The 20,879-nt window shown below is 34.2% G+C and overlaps 1 long non-coding RNA gene across 1 annotated transcript; it reads right to left on the bottom strand.

The window, feature by feature from the left end:
• Positions 1 to 4,140: 4,140 nt before the first annotated feature.
• On the bottom strand, positions 4,141 to 19,095 carry LOC139438889 (uncharacterized). Its single transcript, XR_011648675.1, has 4 exons — positions 18,778 to 19,095; positions 17,118 to 17,245; positions 7,901 to 7,999; positions 4,141 to 6,396 (listed from the first exon to the last, which is right to left on the bottom strand). It is a non-coding gene; the product is annotated as an uncharacterized lncRNA (long non-coding RNA).
• Positions 19,096 to 20,879: the final 1,784 nt, after the last annotated feature.

Here is a 20,879-nt window from a genome sequence, read left to right as displayed (position 1 = left end):
GGCAGACGGGGAAAAGGACATGTAAACTCTTAAAGATGAGAATAGAAAATCTGGAAGGCAAACTTCAGTTTATTCCATATCTTTGCCCAGACTTGACAGTAATTTGCCAGAAACACTTAAAGCAAAGAGAAAACCATGGAAATTAATATAACAGTGTACCCAGCAATGTGTTTGAATAAATCTTACTGGCTCATCATTTCTGCTTTAGGTAGTTTATTTTTTGCATGTTTGCTTGTTTTGTAAAGAATAAAACATTACAGGAAGAGTCATTCTCTGTCTAACCTTCGCACAAACAGTCCAGTACCATACTTGAAGTTCCTGTCTTGTAGTAAGCACTTCCTTGGTTTTCTGCTTATGAATTCTGTACTTCTGTTTTAGCTTGTATTACATACCTATATTTCTATGAATAATATCTAGCATTGTTTTTTGTACATATATACACACACATACATACCTGGCTGTGTATATATATAGAAATAATAAATAGTAATTTATACTCACGTTTTTAATTATGTGCTTAGCTATATCCATATTTATAGGTGTAATTTTATTTCATTTATTTTACCTAAAGGACAGTATTCCTTTGTATAAATATACCAGGATGCGATTCTATACTCAAGTTGTTTCTACCTTTTTACCATTGATAACAATGCTGTGCAAACATTCTTGAACATTTATCTGTGTGCATGTATGCTGATGCAGTGAAATTGCTGCATATTAGAACATGATGCCTTCACCTAAAAAAAAAGAAATCTTCATTTCATGGAATTTGTACCTCATTACTCTCCCACTAACATGATTTAGGTTTTCAGGTTCTCATGAAACATGAGAAACTAATCAGAGTGCAATTTGTTTGCAATTGACTTTCCTGATAAGCTAATAATCCTTGCCAGTTTCCTTTTCTCAGAATTGTTTATGCATATTTTTTGCCACATTTGTATTTCTTTCTTATTCATGTGGACCATCTTGAAAAATTCTGAAGACTATTTATTTGGTAATTGCATGCACTGACATATGTCTTTCCAGTCTTTGGCTTGCCTTGTAACTTTGTTATATAGGTTCCTTCTCTTGTGGTTTTGCAATTTTTGTCTTCTTAAAGAAATCCTTCCCTTTTCCAGTAATAAAGACATTTTATCCTAAGATTTCATTTTAAAGTTCTGTTTTTCCTATTTTGATTTTTTAAAACACTGGGATATTTTGTGTGTACATGGTGTGAGGTAGCAATCCCATTTGTATAACTAATTTTCCCCCACATAATTTATTGACTAGTCTATCCTCCCCCTCCCCTGATTTGTTACACTACATCTGTCCATGTATTATGTATAATTTCCACACCTATATGATTTTTGGTTGTTATCTTTATTCTGTATTGTCAGTTTATTTTTATATACATGCTGACGGCTTTATATTAACAATTAGCCCCTATCTGTCAGGGCAAATTCACCTATTTTGTACTTCTTTCTAAAAATTGCCTCAGATTTGACATGGTCCCTTATGATTTTATAATGATTTTAGGATCTGTCAAGTTTTTCAAGGATACGTTTCGGGAGTCAATTGAAATTTAATTTTGTGTTATAAATACATTTGGGATTCAGTGACATCTTTACAACAAAGTCTTCTCATTCACCATCAAATTCTCTTTATGTTTCATATTTTCCCATAAATGATAAACATATACATGATTTATTAAAATTTTTCTTTGGTATCTTATAGCTTTGTTTTTTGTTTTATGAATGATGTCTCTTTGTTGTTTGTGTGATAGAAGTTAAAATTTCTAAATGGCTGTTTCTGATTATGTAACTATCACTAATTTTTTATATGATGATTTCTAAATTCCCCAGTAATTCATTAGATATTTGGCATAATTTCTTGGATGCTATGCACACAATTATATAATAATGAAAAAAACTCAAGATTGCTTATTGATTAATAATTTTTATGCCTGAAAATACTTTATTTTTAAGCTGACTAGTTTAATGTATTGAAATAGTACTAGCAGGCCACTTTCTTTCATTTCTTATTTTAATATTATATGTCTAAAGCTTCACTATTAAGTATGATACATCCCATAAGATTAAAAGAGCACCTTGCATTCTTAGATTCAGTCAAAGTTTTCTGATTTTTTTAAAGATATGGCTTTTCTTCTTTAACCTATTAATAAGTGACCTCATTAATAGATTTTATATTAAAATTAATATAGTTTTAACTAAACACTACTTCTATTGTTAGTTAGAGAGAGAGCTGAATTTTGGTTTACTAGCATTTTACTTTAAAACTGAGGCAGGGGAAGATCACTGGTGTAAGGTATCAATGATGGGGGATGCATGGGAGGAGATTCACCTGGGGCATAACTATAAAGCATATGAATGTGTTCAAGTGTTCACGGGGCATTGTCATGGGTGGAGAGCCACACAATAACTGAAAGAATATCAAATTCCCATGATGGGGTGCTCTCCCACATTCTCTAATGGGACAGCAAGAATCCCCTCAGTACAGGGGCAGTGACTAGTGAAGGAGGATGGACCATTGATGGGCCCTTGATATAGATGACTGTACTTATGAACCTTTACTTTTGAAATAGAAACTTAGCCTAGTATTATAGGGTTCCTAAGAGTTATTTCCTGAGAGCCTCCTTGTTGCTCAATTGTGGCCTCCTTCTAAGCCAAACTCAACATATAAATGCATTACCCTCCCCCCAGTGTAGGACATTACCCCCCTGGCACCAGGGGATTACTACCAAGCACCAACTAGCGATGCAACTGGAAAAAGACTTTGACCAAAAAGGGGAAAGGGGAAAGACAAACGAGTTTATATGGCTAAGAGGAGTCAAAGTGAGTTAGGAGGTCATTCCAGAGGTTACACTTACGCACATCTCAGCAATATCTCATTGACTGCCACAATAAATATTACCTCAAAAAGCAGGGTCCCTGAGGGTTCTGGAGACATCCAGACACTACAGGCAGGGCAGACTGCTCAGGAGTTTGGTGCCCGGCCAGTGGGCCCTACTTTGGAATTTATTCTCCCCAGCATGACAGAATTGGATTCAGTTATGGTTTTTGAACCTATGGTTAGTCAAACACCTAGACTTGATAGGTGCATGTCCAAGAGACTTAAATCTTTGGGCTGTCCATGTGCCAGTTAGGCCCTGAACCTCAAAAGAGTTGCAACACCTACTTTCCAGTTCACTGGACTCACCCAAGAAAACTAACAAGGAGGTGATGATGGATAATGCCTATTCCAAGGAACAGAGGGAGTTTACACCTGCAAGGAAGATACTCCCATCCATCAGCCCCATGATATCTAAGCTCCTTCTCAATTAGAGGCAGAGTGGCATCACCATCCCAGAATCCTCAAGATTGGGGAATGAACAGTGGACTAGAATAGACTATTATTCTACTATAGACATTGCGATTCTAGCAATGGAAAAACTTTTATCATTGATGAGGCAGTGGCCACTGGAGGTTCTGAAAAGAGAAAGAGGGAAAAATAGGTGTAATATGGGAGCATTTTTGGGACTTTGGAATTGTCCTGATTGATCTTGCAGTCACAGATAAAGGCCATTATATATCTTGTCATGACTTACAAAATGGTGCCAAAGACAGTGTATACTATAATGTAAGCTATAATTCATGCTTAGTGGCAATGCTCCAAAATATGTTCATCAATTGTAAAAAATATACTACACTAATGAAGGATGATGATAATGTAGGAAAATGTAGGATGGGTAGGGAGTGGAATATATAGGAATCACATATATTTATGTATAGTTATGTATACATGTATATATATGTATAATGTATATTTATGTAACATTTATGCAATTTAAGTATCTTTAAAAATTTTTAAGTATATATTTTAAAAGCTTAAAAAACAATAATTTATAAATGAAATGATATATTTTCTCTTTTTTGACCACTAGGATGATATTTTGTAGTCTTCTATTTTGAGTAAGATAGGTTCCCTTTTTAGCTTTATAAATCTCTGAAAAAGCTTATATAAAGAATAATGGTTTAAAATAATAAAATAACAAGATTTTAAAAAATGAAATTTATATTTTCTAATTTAATACTCAATTGATTGTTTTTAAGATTTATTTTTTATTTATTTCTCTCCCCTTCCTTCCCTCCCCCCCCCCCCAGTTGTCTGCTCTCTGTGTCCATTTGCTTGTGTTCTTCTGTGACTGCTTCTATCCTTATCAGCGGCACCGGGAATCTGTGCTTCTTTTTGTTGTGCCATCTTGTTGTGTCAGCTTTCAGTGTGTGAGACGCCACTCTTGGGCAGGCTGCACTTTCCTTCGTGCTGGGCGACTCTCCTCATGGGGTGCACTCCTTGAGCGTGGGGCTCCACTACACGGGGAACACCCCTTCGTGGCACAACACTCCTTGTGTGCAACAGCGCTGTGCATGGGCCAACTCCACATGGGTCAAGGAGGCCCAGGGTTTGAACATCAGACCCCCCTGTGGTAGGCAAATGCCCTATCCATTGGACCAAATCTACTTCCCTCAATTGATTTTTTAGTAAGGTTTTTTATTTGTTCTTATTTTTGCTTATTTTGCACATTTATGCCAAAGAAAAATCCAGTTAACATGAATTATTACATTTATTCACATAAAGGATTTTCAGAATCTCAATTGTATCTACTTTTAGGGACAACATAGTTTATATTTTTTTCCTGTTTTTCAGTCAAAACTTACATATATTTATCTATTTTTCAGATTTTTCAAAGCATCAGTTTTTATTTTGTTGATGCCCACCATTATTTCCTTCCATGTTTACTAATTCATTAATTTTGCATTCATTTTAAAGATTTCTTTCCTTAAATTCTGTTATTTCCACTCCAGTTGTTTATTCTGCCTATTTTGTTTTAATGACTAAATCACTTATTTTCAATATTTACTGTTTTTTAAAATATACAAAGATACAGAATTCTTTATATATCCCTTTTAGCTGTTTTATATAAAGGCATATTTCAGAAATACTGCAGGTTTGGTTCTAGATCATCACAAAAAGAAAGCAAATATCAGAATACATTGAGACAAATACATTTTTTGGTTTCTGATGTATAAAAAAGTTATGTTTACACTATACTATAGACTATTTTGTGTGCAATAGCATTTTCTTTTAAAATCAATGTACATACCCTAATTAAAAAATAATTTATTTCTAAAAAAATACTAAAAATAATCTGAACCTTCACTGACTTGAATCTTTTTGCTGGTAGAGGGTCTTGCCTTGATGTCGATGGCTACTGACTAATCAGGGTAGTGGTTGCTGAAGGTTGTGGCAGTTCTAGCAGTTTCTTAAATAATAATGAAGTTTGCTTCATCTATTGACTCTTCCTTCCACAAAAGATTTCTCTGTAGCATGTGATGCTGTTCAATAGCATTTTGCCCACAGTAAAATTTCTTTCAAAATTACAGGCAATACTCTCAAACCCTGCCACTGCCTTCTTAACTAAGATTATTAAATATTTGAAATCCTTTGTTGTCCTTCAATAATATTCACAACATCGTCATCAAGTATATTCCATCTCAAGAAGCCACTTTCTTTACTCATCTTACATGAGGTTGTATCAATGTAATCACATCTTTATGCCCACTTCTAAGTCTAGTCCTCTTGCTATTTCTACCACCTCTGCAGTTACTTGCTTCACTGGAAACTCTCAAAGTCATCTATGAGGATTTGGAATCAATTTCTTCCAAACTTCTGTTAATGATAATATTAATATTTTGACCTTCTCCCATGAATCAAAAATTCTCTTGAAGGCATCTAGAATGGTGAATTCCTTCTAGAAAGTTTTCAATTGACCTGCCCAGATCCATCAGAGAAATAATCACTATTATGGCAGCTGTAGCCTACTGAAATGCATTTCTTAGATAATATTTGAAGGTTGATGTGACTCCTTGATCCATTGGCTGCAGAAAGGATGCTGTTTTAGCAGGCATGAAACATTCATCTCATTGTACATCTCCATCAGAACTCTTAGTTGACCAGGTGCATTACCAATGAGCAGTAATAGATTGGTAAGAATTTTTTTTCTGAGCAGTCTCAAAAGTGTGCTTGAAATAGTCAGTAAACCTCATGTAAACAGATGTGCTGTCATCCAGGCTTTGTTGTTCCATTTATAGCATTTAGGGAGAATAGATGTAGCATAGTTCTTAAGAACCCTAGGATTTTGGAGATCATAAATGAGCATGTGCTTCAACTTAATATCACCAACTGTATTATCCCTTAACAAGAGAGTCAACCCGTCCGTTGAAGTTTTGAAGTTTAATCATTTCTAGTTGTTTTTTTTTTTTTTATTCAAAATGAGAGATGTGATTCTTCCTTTCACTAGAATGCTTCAGGCCATTGTAGAGTTAATAATTCATCTTACTCCAATATTGTTTGGAAGGCCTGAAGAGAGGGAGAGATATAGAAGATGGTCAATGGGTGGAGCAGCAGAACACATACACCATTTATCAAGTTCACATCTTATATGGGTACTATTCATGGTAGGTCAAAACGATTACAATAGTAACATCAAGGACCACAAATCACCATAACAGATATAATAATAATGAAAAAGTTTGAAAAACTGTGAATTACTAGAATGTAAAACAAAGGCACAAAGTGAGCTGTTGGAAAAATGGCACCAATAGATTAGCTCAAGGCAGAGTTGCCACAAACTTTCAATTTGTGAAAAACACAGTATCTGTAAAGAACAATTAAGCAAAGCACAATAAAATGAAGTAAGCCTGTATATGTAAAAAGGAAGTATGCCTCTGTATTTACTTTTATTTAATACGAAATTTACATCGCATTTTCTGTTTATTCCATGAATTATTTGGAGGACATTTTTGTTTCCAACTCTTTTTAAAAAACTTTCTTTCTAATATAATTGTTGTTGGTGTTCATACAATATTGGGACTGTGGTTCTTTGAAGTTTACTGATCTTTCTAAGTTTACATGTTCTATGAACTTGGAATGAATGTAAGATCTACTTTCTGTATATTTTTGTGTACATTATACATACACACATACCAATGGGTATAAATCTTAAATTAAGCTTTCTATTTTTCCTTTACATTTACAAATTTTCACTTAATTTTATTTACTCAATCATGATTTTTACATTTATTTTTATTAAGATTTAACAGACATAAAATTATGTGTATGAATCTTAATTTTACAACTCAATAAATTTTTATAACTCATCGCCCAGATAATATAGAATAGATTTCAAGCACTTTAGGTGACTCACTTATGCTCCTTCCCAGTATATACCTCATCTACAGCTGCTCCAGCTCTCTTTTGGTTATTGTTCGCTTTGCATATATATAGTCATTCTTTTGTTTTCAACATATTTCTGCATTTGAATCTAAAATTTGTCTTCTGTAAACATCATAATGTTGGAATCTATCCCCTGTCAATCTGACATCCTCTGACCATTGATTGGACTGTTTAAACCATTTACATGTAATGATCTGATAGGGTCTGCTATTAACTATTTGTTCTGTATATGTTGTCTGTCTTTTTGTTCCTCTGTTCTTCCATTACTACCTTCTTTTGTGTTAAATAACATCTTTTACAGAGTATAATTTTAGTTTCTTTGTTGCTGCTGTTTTACTATATTTTTTAGTCATTTTCTTAGTGATTTTGGTGATTAAAATATGCTTCTAAAACAATTTTATTCAGGTTAATAATCATATAATTACAAAACACATAAAAGCTTAGCTCCAATATATCTCCCTTTCCTCCTCTAGCCTTATGCTACTATTGACATATAAATTGCAACTTTATATATTATATGCCCATAACACTTTGTTAAATAATGGTTTTGTGCAGTTTGTCTTTTAAATCAGTTAACATTAGAAATGAGTTTTAAAAAAAATAATTTTATGCCATCCTTTATGTTTACCTTTGACAATGCTCTTTATTTTTTCATGTGGATCTGAGTTACCATCTGATCTCCTTTCTTTTCAGCTTGAAGGACTCCTTTGAATATTTCTGGGAAGATCTGTTGGAGACAAATTCTCTTAGACGTTATTTGCTTGGAATGTCTATTTATCCTTCATTTCTAAAGAATAGATTTACTAAGGAGAGAATACTTGCTTGAAAATTTTGTTTTTTTAACACTTTGAATATGTTTCTCTGCTATCTCTAACTTCCCTGATTTCTGATGAAAAGTCAGCTGTTAATCTTAATGAGAATCCTTTGCAAATGTTAAGTCATTTTCTCTTGAGTCTTTCAGGATTTTCAATTTGTCTTTAACTTTTTGTAAATTTCATTATATTTCTAGTTTTAACTTTCTTTAAGTTTCTTCTGCTTGGAGTCAGTTGAGCTTCTTAGATATGTGGATTAATGTTTTTCATCAAATTTGGTTTTTAGTTATTATTCATTCCAATATTTTTCCCCTTTCCTCTCCTTTTGGAACACACATTATGCACTGTTTGGTGCCACACAGTTTTCTGAGGCTCTGTTCACTCTTTTATATGGACTTTGCTTTTTAGAACTGTTTTGGATTTACAGAAAAATTACAGAGAAGATAATATTGAGAATTCGCACATTCACTGTACCCTTTCCACTATTATTAACATCTTACATCAGTATTGTACACTTGTTAGTTATTGATACACTATCACTAACTAAAGCCCATACTTTTTCCAAATTGCCTGATTTTTTACCTAACATCTTTTTCTGTTCCAGGATGCTATTCAGAGCCCTACATTACATTTAATTTCCATGTCTCCTTTTTCTCCTCATGACTGTGACAATTTTCTCGAATCTATTTTCTTTGGATGGCCTTGACAATTTTGAGGAGTACTAGTCAGTTATTTTGTAGAATGAAAATTTGCCAATTGAAATTTGTTTGATGTTTGTCTATCTTATGAATAGAATCAAGTCATGGATTCAGGAGAGGAAGATTACAGAGATAACATGTTATTTTCATCTCATATCAAGGGTACATAATATCAACATGATTTATCACTGTTGATGCTGAACTTGATCAACTGGAAAATATAGAGTTCGTCATATACCTCTACTTTAAAGCTTCTTTTCCTCCTCTCCTCTTTCCATACTGTATTCTTTGTAGAAAAGTTACTATGTGCAGCCCACACCTAAGGAGTAGGGAGCTCTGCTCAACCTCTTTGAGGTAGACTAACTATGTCAATTTATATGGGATTCTTCTGCATGGGACATTTATCTCTTTTCTCTCATCTATTTATTTTGCTATTTATTTATTTATATCATTTATTTATTTATTCTATATGGACTCATGGGCATTTTCTCTATACTTTGGAGTATAATCCTATACTATTTTATTTATTTTCTTGGTCCACTTTTTTTAGCTTTGGCCATTTGTGTGCTTTTTCAAGTGGCTTCTCTTTTCCTTTGACATCATTCCATCATAAAAATATGTCATTACTTTCTGGCACTTCAAGATGGTCCAGGCTCATCTTGTCTATTTCCTGTTCAGTTCTAGAATCAAATCAGCCATTATTCTGAACAGCAATCATTCCTTTTATTGGAGAATTGTGTTATAAATCAAGGTATGAGTAGCAGGCAAGCTCTTTGCTAAAATGGGCTACCGTTTATTCTAGCCCTTTCAGGTGACTAAGCAGGGAAACATATGTATTCCAACCTATGCATATATACATATCTGCAAATATTTCTATATGTAACCATTAATATTTATATTTAGCTAAACGGGAGTTTATACTGATGTCTCAAAGTCTACTCTACCACCGTCGATTTATTCAATTGCTCAATTTCATTACACATATATAACAGTGTCGGAATCGTGGACTCATATCCCTGTGTTTAAAACTGTGTCAAGCTAGAGTACCGTGTTTTTGTGTATTTCCTTTTTTCTTTAGACTTATAGACTCCATTCATTTCCGAAGTTACTTAGGTCAGCAGCTTTTCCTCCCATCTCCTTTAGTTAAGTTGTTTCATACATTTGTTATACAATTAGGTTCTGTTATCACAGTATGCAGTCCATCCTGGGGTCACCTGATCTCCTAAATTCTTTTCTTTAATTTATACATGAAGGAAGATTCAATTTTTGTGCTTTTTTTTTTTTAGTGCTATGTGTTTTGACCAATACATAAGGTCATGTGTCCACAATTACAATATCATACAGAGTAGCTTGATATCCTAAAATATCCCTTGTGTTTTACCTATTCAACCCTCTCTCCTACCTCCAGAAACCTTGGCAACCACTGATCTTTTTATGTTTCTATGGTTTTTCCTTTTCCAGAATGTTACAATTAGTATCATAAAGTATATGGCTTTTTCATATTGGCTTATTTCACTTAACACTATGCACTTAAGCTTCTTCCACAGCTTTGTGATTGCTGGATTTTATGGGAAGATTATGTTTAACTTTGCAAGAAAATTTACATACTGTCTTCCAAAGTGGTATGCCATTTTGCATTCCTAACAATGAATAAGATTTTCTTTTGCTGCACATCCTCACCAGTATTTGGTATTGCCAAACTTAGATTCTAGCCTTTATAATAAGATGAGTAGTGGTATTTCATTGTTGTTTAAATTGGCAATTCTCTAATGACCAATGACATATTTTCATATGCTAGTTTTCCATATGTATATCTTATTTAATTAGATGCCTGTTTCGAACTTTTGCCTACTTTTAATTGGGTTGCTGTTTTATTATTACTGAATTTTAAGTGTTCTTTGTATGTTTTTGTTACAACGCCTTTATTGTATATGCATTTTCCAAATATTTTCCTAGTTTGTGTCTTGTCTTTTCACAATAGTGTTTTAAAATTTTAATTTTAATAAAGTTCAGGATATTTTTTGTTCCTTTCTGGATGTTGATTGGGTTTGCTTTAAATCTATAGATAAGATTTGGAAGACTATAGATCTTAATATCAAGTCTTCCAAATTAGGAACAGAGAACATTTTTCCATTTATTTAGCTCTTCTTCAATTTCTTTCATCAGAGTTTTGCAGGTTTCCAGATATAAATCTGGTATATATTTTATTAAATTTATGCCTAAGTATTTCTTTATGTGTGGGGGAGGGGTGGGAGATATTGAAAATGTTTTTAAAATTTCAAATTCCAATTGTTCATTGTTAGCATATGGGCAAACAATTGAGTTTTGTATTTTACCTTTTATGTTGCAAACTTGAGCTAATTGGTTTTGGTTTGGGTTTGTTTTTTTTTAACATTTGTTAGGGATTTTTTACCTAGATATTATGTCATCTATGGCTCTATTTAATTTTTCTTCATTCTTTTTTTTTTCTTTATTTGCTCCAAAGACTAGATCTATCTTCAAGGTTGTTGATTCTTTATTCTGCCAATCCAAATCTATTTTCATTTCATTTATTATAATTTTCAACTCCATAATTTTTATTTCATTCTACTTTATAATTTCTATCAATTTATTGATTTGCTTTATTTGTTGAGAACTCATTGCCATGCTTTTATTTAGTTTTTTAGATATGTGCATTTCACTTCTTTGAATAGATTTATAATAGCTTTGTCCAGTAGGTCTGGGGTCCCTCAGGGACATGTTCTGTTGGCTGCTCTTATGTCTGTGTCTTTGCCATTATTTCATGTTTCTTTGCATGTCTTGTAACTTTTTTCTTGAAAGTGGCCATTTCAGATAATATATCATAACAACTATGGTACTACATCCTTCCCCCACAGGATTTGTTGTTGTTGTTTATGGTCATTGTTGTTGTCATTTTCTTGTTGCTGCTTATTTGTTTAGCAAATTTCCTGCCCTAATTTTATAGATTCTTTAATCTCTACAGTGTACAGCCAATGAGTTCTCTGCTAGCTTTGTTTGTTTAAGTTCTTGCTTTTATTTTTAAGCCTGGATTTCTAGGGATCACCCATGGGTAAATATAATTTAGTTGTTAGCTATGCTCAGTCAGATTTCCTAAATGTCTGAGTCAGTAACTCTTCCACTCTTTGCCAGATGGTGATCTGTTTGGAAGTTATAACATCAAACTTCACACAGTTTATAAGTCAATCTTGGTTTTTGGTTCCTGCCTGTACAGGCCCTCAAGGGCAGTTAGACATGAGTGATGAGGCCCTCTCTTTTCCTGGGTCTTTCTTGGATGTACAGAGACTACAGCTTTCTTAGATTCCCATGAATATGTGAGAGCTATTCATGGTTCTCTATGGTAGTCTAATCTCTAGGTTTTCCTTTTAAGTTTTAGCCAGACTCCTTTTTATTCAAACTGAAATGACAGTCTAAGGCAGCTGTCTTTTTTATCAATAAGTTTATTTTATTTTCAGTGGCACTCTGGGGAAAGAACTTTTTTCACTGACGTAAGCTCTCAGTCAAATAAAATAGCAAAAACACATTGGGAATGGAACATTTTCAGAGACTTGCTAGTTTTGTTAAACTAATGGCTATGCTCTTGGGATTTGTCTTTTAATGGAGTTCCAAAAGAAGTCAGTCTTTGCTAATGGCTGTGAGGCTCCCAGATTTTCTTAGCTACCATGCTACTGAGTTGGAGTGAGAAGGTCAATAGCAATAGTCTACAGTTAAAATGCCACAAACCCCAATGCTTTTATTGAAGCTCAATTCCTCTCCTTGCATTCACACTCTCAATTAGTTCTATACATTTGGTTGATTTCAAGAGTCCTAAAGTGGTAAAACTGTATTGTTTTGCCAATATTTCCATTTCTACTTTGGATAGTGGATTCACTGAGATCCTTACTCTGCTATTCCAGAAGCTGGTCTTCCTGAACTACATGTAAATTAAATATTGTATGTAGTCTTCTGAGTTTTGCTTCCTTCACTTATCATTATGTCTGTCATTCGTTTTGTTATGTATAGCATTCCTTTGTCCTTTATTGCTCTTATTGTAGGAATATACTGTAATTTATTTATTTTACTACTTATGAACATTTCCATTATGTCAAGTTTTGGGCCTTTACATTATGAAAAGTCTTATGTCTTTTGAGAGACATACACATTCATTTGTTTTTTAAGTATATATCCAGGAGTGAAATTATTGTGTCATAAGTTAGGAATATGTTTAACTTTAGTAGATATTTTTTTACAATTTTTCTAAGTCATTGTAAGCATGTATTCTCCCACCAGCAACTTAAGAAAAATTTTTCATTTTAATATTCTCCATTAATTTTCTAACATACTCATTTATTTAACAAAAGCATTTACAGTAATTCCACATTTTTATCCTTTGCATGGAAATGACAATGAACTTACAATGCTTTAACTATCAATTAAGCTAACTCCATCTTGGTTTTGCCTTGTTTAAACAAATAATTATTATTCAAAAGTGAGGACAAAATTGAGATACAGTATGGCAAAATAGAATTACCATTTGCAACCCAAAAGCATTAATAAAACTTCCTTTAAAATATGTAATTAAGCAAGGGAATTGGATGGAGCAGGATGCAGACAAGAACAAAACAACAACAGGAACAGTGGAAAAATAACCAGGGAATTTAATTTGCTACTGACCATCAAACGACCAATTTGTGAGTTTGTGTGGCTAATCTACATTTCTTAACAATTATATTTCTTCATTGTATGTTGGCATCTACTATTATTGCTTGTAATAAATATGTTCTTAGTTATTTACTTTACTGATAGTCTGCTTTCTCTTTCTTAGCTTTAAAATATATTTCTTTTTCTTCATTTAAACTTTTTATTGATATATGTCATGCATATATGAACAAACATAAAGAGTAAGTGTAAAGTAAAAGTTTGAACTTACAAAACAAGCATGCATAACGTCAGAGCTCCCATGTGTAACCCCACCACTAACACCTTCCACAATTATGAAACATTTGTTACAAACTACGAAAGACTTTCATCAATATATTACTAACTATAGCTCAACCCTACATTTAGTGTATTTTCCCCAAACCCATTCAATTATTGATACCCTATAATAGTATTACATATTTGTTATCATTCATGAAAGAACGTTCTCATATTTGTTCTGTTAACCACAGTCCATCTTCCATCACAGGATTCTCTGTGTTATACAGCCCTACGCTTTATACAATCCATTCAAAGAACTCAGTGGCTCACATATCCTTCACAGAGTTGTGCTGTCATCACCTCAGTCCATTTTTAAATGTTTTCATTTTTTCAAAAGGAAAAACCCCATGCACCTTTATATGCCCCTATAATTGTTCCTTAGAATTGATTTTTTTTTTTTGCCATTGTGGCAAAAATATTACACTGTTACTGTTAACTATCAACCATAAGTTACATTATTTGTAATTTTCCCATATTCTAAACAATTTGTAAAAGAATTATATTCTTATATTTATACTATTAACCACAATCTTCATCCAATACTGAAATCACTGTTTAAAAATGTCTTCTTTTGTTTTCAAATTTCTTAGATTTACTATGATGTGTCCATAGTTCTTATTTCTTGTTTTATATCTGCCTAAAGTTTCATAACTTCTTTGTCTTTAATAAGACTTTAAAGATTGGATGTATTCCTTCATTAATCATTTTGAGGACAAATATGTTTTAAATTGTTTTCAGTCTATTCCATATAATTATTTTTATTTGAAGTTACTTAGTTTTCTGATTGTAGAATTTTTTGTCTATATTTCTTAGCATTCTATTTAACTTTATGTTTTGAAATTTGGATTTGCAGGCTCATTTTAAGAGATAGATATCTTTGTTCATGTTCTCTCTCTTTTCACCATCCTGTATAGCAATTAAATTCTCAAAGGAAAAACAGGACATTTCCATGCTGCTGTCTTTGGTTTTATTGGCTGTATCAAAGATGTCATCAAATCAATGGGGTGTTTTAGTTCAGTTTTTGTCTTGAGGCTGTGTCTGCTTCCTTCTGCCCCCTCAGACTTGCATCTTACTAAAAACTGTAGCCTGAGGTGGTGATTAGCAGCAGTTTCTTTGGTCTGTTTTCATGAGAGGGATTGGGGACATAACTTCCTCAGCCCCTGGATTCTTTCTGTGAGCCTAACTCCAGTTATCCACTCATGTGCTACACTTAGTTCTCATTGCTTGTGAGAGCTGAGTCAACTGTTTTGGCTTATAGCTTTAGAACCACACTTTGCTTTCCATATTTGTTTTATTTCTTGTTGAAGGAACTTTTTTTTTTGAGACTATTTTTTCATTTGCTCTACATGTAATAACTAGATATAAATATATGATACAGATATAGAGATAGAGATATGGATATAGATACATAGATATAGTTTCTATCAGTTTAATGTAATATTGCTGCATATTATCTTATTTTATTGATTGAGCTAATATCTTACACTGACTTTGCATTTGATTCTGCCCTTCTGCCTGTGATTCAATTTCCAAATTCTAAGTCATTTTTCCTCCCATCAATACTTGTCTGTCTGAGTTTTTCATTCAACAAACATTTTTCACAATAATAACATAATAGGTAGGGCACAGAATGTGCTGTCAAAATATATAGCAAAATTACTGTGGCTTAAATAAGACAAAATGTATTTTCCACTATATCAATATAGAGAGGTAAGCCAAAGAATCAAGGTGGATAGGTGGCTCTGTCATCCTCAACATTTTGGCTTTCACTCATGCATTCAAGCTATTATTGCAGTGGCTTGTCATCTCTTGGCCAGATGAGAATGGGATCAAGGGTAGGATGTATATATCCAGTTTTATGAAAGACATACTTTCTTATCTCTGTATCAAAAAATCTGTGACCAGACATAAATATATTAACAAATTGTCTTAGGGAATAATTGCTCCTGAAAAAATAAGACAGTGAACCAATTGAAATACCTTATTTATAAAAATAAATAACTTTAATAGTCAAGACTTGCCGTAATATCCTTGCTTTGACTCTACCCACCAACCCAAAGTGATTATTTCATAAGTATTGTCTTACTTTCTTTCCCCCTGATGCAGTAAGTTTAATAAACTTAGGTTCATTTCCTTAACAAGAATTTTTAGTATTAATTTGGGTAGTCTACAGTAGACAATATTAAGGGAAATCTACGCTAAGGACAAGAATCATAAATGGCACAGATCATTTCTGCTCAAATCTCATAAACCAGAAGTTTGTCACATGGCTATATTTAGGTTAAAGTTGATAATTATAGCATTTTGTTTTGTAGCTCTGTGTCCTACTAAGAATACATCAGTATAGAAAAAGGGGGGAAAGAATATTGGGAAACTATTTGTCAAGAAGTCTTGCCATACTTAATTTCTCTGACCATAATTTCCCAAGGAAAGCTCACAAGGGTTCTGTCAGTTATTATCTGCTCAATAATAATGTAATATTATTCAAGTGACTGTTTAAGAGCTCTCCATCAGGTCTGGATATAGAGCCGTATGGTCCTGATAATGTATAAAATAATAGACACTAGTGAATCATCCTTGCCCTCCATGTTCAGTGATGGATAAGAAATAGTCTAGCTGCAGACTCCCATTTGAAAAGAAAAAATGGAAAAGCCGGAGTAATAACAAAATGAGTTGCTGAGAAGCAAAAATTGTGAAGATTTTCCACCAAGTTTATTTGGCTGGGACCAGGTTTGATGCTCTGTAAAATACTCCCTTGATCACTTTCCGACATGAGAACAGGGGGACACTTCCTTATCCACTATTGTCACCAGCCACATCTGGAGTTTTCATTGGGGCATATTCATGCTTGTGGAGGGGCTGCACAGATTTGTAGACTTTTTAAAAACATTTCAACAGATTTTGAGGTTTAGGGGTTTCTTTAGAGGTAGATCAACCATAAGCCTTTGTGATCTAGGCTTGGCAATGTCTTTGTCAATACAAGTACTTCAAAAACTACTAGAGTCCTATTTCCTTGCATTCAGTTTCATATGAAATTAACTATCTTGTCTTGTCTAGTTATAGCTCCTAAATTTGCCCAGATCCCTTTTATTACTGGCTTCTGAAGCTGTCCCAAGGCTTTCCCTCAATTGAATAATATTACCTTGAGGCTCCCTGAAACAATAGAGATAGAAGAGCAAAGCCTTCAATCTAATCTATGATCTGGACTAGGTTTCATTTTCTGACCAAGATCACATGAGTCACATAGGTGTTCTATAAAGGCCCAGGTCTTAATCTTAGCTCATGCTATTGGAGCTTAGAAACAATGTAAGGCATAAACATACAGTCACACCTTGGTATTGACTGCTTTGAAACTCACCAAATTTGGTACTCGATGCATTATGATATGAAAATTTTGTCCCAGTTTGCTTGTCATTTCTTTGATACTCGATGCATAAGCTAGAACTTGTCAGTGTTTGTTTCCTTGTGACTTGCTACCCTTTTCAGCTGAAACAAAGGGTCACACATTAGTCACACAGTAGTTCTTGCCCTTTTCACATCCCATTAAGGTCTTATATTAATTTCTGTGGTCATTTTGTGTAGTTTTGAGTTTTTCCCCCCTCATCATGGGTCCTAAGAAAATGAGCAGCGATGTCGCTGAGCAGAAGAGAAAAATACTTGACATCACCATTGAGCACACACACACACAAAAGAAATAATAGGTAAATATGGGAGCAGTATTTACATTACTGATCTTGCTCAGGAATACAGTATGCCAAGAACCACTGTCTCCACCATCATTAAGAATTAAGAAGTCATAAAAAAGGCTGATGTTATGACAAGAGTTAAAGCAATAACAAAACAGCGTTCCCAAACACTTGAGGAAGTTGGAAAGCTGTTATTAATTTAGGCACACGAGAAGCAGTTAGTGGGCGACAGTGTATTGGCAGCCATGATATGTGAAAAAGCAAAAGTGTTACATAACGATCTTTTGAAGAACAAACCAGAACCAAGTGATGAGAGTGTTGAAGTTTTTAAGGTCAGCAATGGTTGATTTGATAATTTTAAAAAGAGGACCGGCATGAATTCGGTATGAAAGAATTTGTGACCAGAAGCTATGACTTAGAGAGATTCTGAAGGGTTTGAGGCTTACCCCAAGCCTGTAGGTACAGAGGGTGCAGTTGTATAGGATATTGTGTCTTTGGGCCAATCCATGGGTCTGGAGGTTGATGCTGCTGATGTTGAGGAGTTAGTGGAAGAACATCGTGAGGAGCTCAGCACTGAGGAGCTGCAGAAACTACAAAAGGAGCAGCAACGAGAGGAGGCTGAAGAGATTTCTTCAGGTAAGGAGGAGGTAAGGGAGGATGTCCCCAGTTCCTTGATAAAAGGAATGTGCGCAAATGGGAGAAGTTCAAGACTTTGTGGAGAAGTACTATCTGGACAAAGCTCTGACAAGCAGAAATGTGAATTTATTGAAAGACGAAACAACTACATACTTGTGATGAATTCTGAAAAGAAGACAGAAGCAGTCCTCATTGGATAAGCTTTTAGTGAAGGTGACAAAGAGTGTGTCAGAGGCTGTGGTGCAAGTTGAAAAAGGCGGAAAAGAGAAAGAACAACTGAAGTGCAAGTGCCTGATGTTCTATTGGAAGGGGACTCTCCTTCCAAGCAGCACTCCATATAACCTCTCTTCCCCGCCACACTCCTCCCACCATCCCATCAGGCCATGGACTTTCCTCAGTACAGGTAGAATGGAGTTTATATTTTATTTAATCTAAGTATTTATTAATTTTTAGGTTTATTTCTCATGTAAGACACAACACTATCTTCTTACATATTGCCTTAAAATGTGCATGGTCTTTGATTTGGGAATATATTAAGTTTAGTTACATTATTCCTTATGGGAAAAAATTGGTAAATGTTGTTTTTGGTATATTCACACTTCCTGAAACCAATTAACGATGAGTACCAAGGTACCACTGTACTTGACTCATGTCACAGTTTCTTTGGATTGCAGGCTGCAGGCAGAGACAACTTACCTTACCAAAGTGCATTTCTCTCCATCTCTGCTTGAAACCCCTTTGTATCCAAGTTTCCTCATTTCTTGCTTATCCAAAAGCTGAAAAACCTAAGCCAGCATACTTCAGTATTCTGAGTTTTTTTCTGATGAACTCCAGTGAAGATATGAACTTTACAGACATTTGATTTCCACTCCAAATTATCAAAAGTAACAATCTTATCATATTTAGTTAATGGCCCTATAATAAGGGTTATTGGATTTCCAATCTGCAATCTCTGTATTCTCACCATCTGCTACTTACCTGCTAAACCAGTCCCACTGATCTCATCTCTACATTATTTCCATATCTTACTCCTTGTACAAATATTTGCTTTAATTAGACATCAATTACGGTGATGTTTATGCCTCTCTTGTGTAGTGATCAGGTGCAAGCAGGTGATGTAGAGTGGGTAGGTATCTCTGCCATTGTCAACAAAGGGCTTCTATTATGGATTTAAGGCAGCTTCTAGCAGCCAACAGGACGGGGAAGAGGAACATCAAAGGGCACATACCATTGTTTCAAGGGCAAGGTTCAGAAGTGGCACACACTTTTTCCCCCATATCTTATTGGCCAGAATTTAGTCATGTTGCTTCAGCTAGTTGCAAGGAAGACTGAGGAATTTATTCTTGAGCTCTGTAGCCATTTGCAGAGCTATAATATATTATATGGATAAAGGGGAAAACAGATATTCTAGGACAACCAGGAAAATTACACAACAAGGCAACACATAGAAAACAGACTCTGGACCCTGACAGCATTGGTTTGACATAAGGTATTACGCTTAGATAAAAGGAGACGCTAAAGATTCCTTGCCACAAAATCCCTTTTCTTACAGAAAATTTTGTATCACAACTCCTAGGTTGGGGAACCAAAGTTATTACTTGACCCTGGCATCTAGAAACTTTTTAATCAGCTTACCTAGCTAGATCAATCACATTATTCTTTTCAGGAATAGGGAGTTGGAAAAGGCTTAATGAACCTAACCAAACAAATTCTTTCTCCTATGATGGAAAATTAGAACATATGCAAGCTAAAGAGTAGCCATGGACAGGCAGAGAAAACAAGTCTGATGACAGAACTGAACTCTTGAAAGTCACAAAGGACCACAGAGGTAGAAGACTTAATCTATAGCTGAGGACCCTTAGAAAGTTGTTTAAACACTTCCAGGGCTTTTGCTGAGAAATATCTGTGTGATTCAATACCCAGGATCCAGCACTGGACAGGTTTTGCCAGAGCCATCTGTGAGCTGGTTGTCCTGTCCCCTCTGAGCCCTGATACTTTCACATTTCAAGGTTACCGGTTCTCCCAGCTTTAAAAGGAAAGTGATTTTCATTCACTTTTTGGGTTTGTCTTTTGAGAAAGAATGGATAAGTGACAAGATCAAGAAAAGCAAGCTTTTACTTGGATTGGTAATTTGAGTTAGGATAGAAAAAGGAGTATTCTATAGAGTAGTGGGCATTAAGGTCATGACTACCCTTGGGGAGCACCAGAACAGCAGGTATGTGTCAAGACTGCGAATGAGTTTTGATTTAACTTTTGACAATTTCTTTTATTGAGGTGTAATTTATAAATAGTGAAATGCAGAGATCTTAAATGCATAGCTCAATAAGTTTTGGAAAATGAACAAACTCGTATAATTCATGCCTCTATCAATAAATAGAGTATTTTCATCATCCTAGAAAGTTTCCTTGTGCCCTTTCTCAAACCATCCCAGGCAACTGCTGATCTGATTTTTATCACCATAGATTCATTTGCCTATTCTAGAATACCATATAAATGGAAACATACAGTACATACTCTTTTGTATGAAGCTTCATTCACTCAATAAGATGCCTTAAGAGATTCATCTATATTGTATGTAGCATGTACCAGTAGTTCATTTTTATTGATGAAGAACATTCTATTATATAAATATATTATTGTATGCATATTCATTTTCTTGTTGATGGACTCTTGGGCTATTTCTAGTTTTTTGGGATTATTAATAATAAAAATGCTATGAATATTCTTGTATTTTTTAAAAAACCATAGAGGAAGGGAAAAAATAGAGTTTTTGACCAAACTCCAATTTTCATGAGTTC

This window comes from Dasypus novemcinctus, chromosome 1, assembly GCF_030445035.2.
Source record: "Dasypus novemcinctus isolate mDasNov1 chromosome 1, mDasNov1.1.hap2, whole genome shotgun sequence".
Classification (NCBI taxonomy): Eukaryota; Metazoa; Chordata; class Mammalia; order Cingulata; family Dasypodidae; genus Dasypus; species Dasypus novemcinctus.
Note: the sequence above shows the minus strand (reverse complement) of the source record. Positions and strands in the feature narration are given on the sequence as shown.